The sequence below is a fragment of the Tribolium castaneum genome, chromosome 8 (assembly GCF_031307605.1).
Source record: "Tribolium castaneum strain GA2 chromosome 8, icTriCast1.1, whole genome shotgun sequence".
NCBI lineage: Eukaryota > Metazoa > Arthropoda > Insecta > Coleoptera > Tenebrionidae > Tribolium > Tribolium castaneum.
This window is the reverse complement of record NC_087401.1, coordinates 9,131,564-9,133,453: the sequence shown is the minus strand read 5'-3', so window position 1 is coordinate 9,133,453 and position 1,890 is coordinate 9,131,564.

Here is a 1,890-nt window from a genome sequence, read left to right as displayed (position 1 = left end):
ATTACAGTAATTAAAAATTTATGTCAAAAGTTAGACTATCTGACGTAAAATTGCCTGAGAATTTTAGATCTGTCTTTGTTTTTGATCTATGATTTGTACTTTTAGAATTAATAGACAAAATAAGACCGTTTTAAAATTTTCCAATAATCCAAAATAATAAAAAACATAAAATAATTAATCTAAAATGACTTGTAGTTTTTTCATTAGTTACTTATTTATTTCTGGTCAAAAGTTTTGTGCAAATGCAGTCAAAATTGAGCAAATAATTCGAATTGAACCACTTGGACATAATTTTTACTTACCTAAGGATTAATAAAAGAATCAGCAGGATCACAATTATTCAAAATCTAGGTCAAAAGTAAAGCTATCTGATGTTAAATTATTTATAGATTCCTAACCTACCTTTGTACCTACTAGTTAAGAGACAAAACATAACCAATTTAAAATTTTCTAATCTACCAAAAAAATTTAAAAAAATTTAGACGACTTGCAGCTTTTTTCTTAGTTAATTATTTATTTCTGTGCAAGATTGTGTCACAATCAAGTCAAAATTGCGAAAATAAACATTAAAAAATAATTTTTGACTTATTTACGCTCTAATAAAAAATAAACGAGATTACAATAATTACAAATTTATATCAAAAGTATGCTTAAATGAGAGATTTGTAGTTTTAGAGATATTGAACGAAATATGTCTGATTTATTTTTTTTATTTTTCAGAAATAAAAATAAAAAATAGAAATAAATCCAAAACGACTCGCATCACTTTTCTGTCGCTCAGCTTTACATAAAGTCATTAATCCCCTTTCCCATGCGTTCGATTACAAGAAAAAATTATCAATCCGGAAGCCCGGACTCGTCGCGACTTGCCCGGAAACGCATCGTCACAGCGTTAGGGATTGTAATTGTTACGTCACATCCGCAGCATCCCAAGCCACCCTCGACGTGACAAATTTTTATGGCTTTTTACCCCGCATCCAATCTCCCATCTCCCTCCCTCCCATTGAAAAAACAAAGAGAAAAATCCAACTCCCAAGCGGATGACTTGCGAAAAAACGCGTTTCGTTTTGGTTACGGGTTGTTAATGTAGCGAATCTGTGGCTAATTGTTATTGGTTGTTAAAGCCACGTGACCTCGTATGACACTAGCTGCGAATGCGGAATTAATGGTCGAGGAATAGTCCGGTTTTATACGAATGGAAGTGATGATACACTGGAAACTTCAATTCGACTCGCTATTGGTTAATTGATATGTTAGTGTTGATTTAATTCGTTTCGAGTCTCTTTATTTAGCTCTTATTTTATGATAATAACACGTTGCAATGGTTGGGAGCAATTAATTCCCTTGATATCTCACTGCCTCGAAATTACACTATTATCATTTTCAAGATTTATGAAACAGATACTACCACCTCATTTTATAATTATGGGATGAGTTATGGCCCAGCCCTCAAGTTACGTGAATTAAAAAAAAGCGCGGACGGAAATATTAATTTTTTTCTTCTTTTCGTTGGTATGCTCAAGATGGTGGTCGTTTCCGAGAAATCTCACAATTAATAATAATTAATGACTAAATGGTATTTTAAAAATCTCACCGTACAAGTATCGGAGAAAAGAAAGAAAAGGTGCATTGTTACCAGACAACACCTTAAATATCTTCGAAGTAATAAAATTTTAATTTTTGGTGACCATATTACACATAAAGCTAACTGATTTGAATGACCTTAACGGTTCGTGGAATTCATTTAAATAAACAAGGAACTGGGATTTTGTAAAAATTTGAAGCAATATTACTGGCTTTCAAGTGACCATATGTTGCAGTTGTGTGTTTATTTCAATTAATTTTGCTTAAATGGGTAATAAAGTGGCTTTGGTTTAGTTCATAATGAAC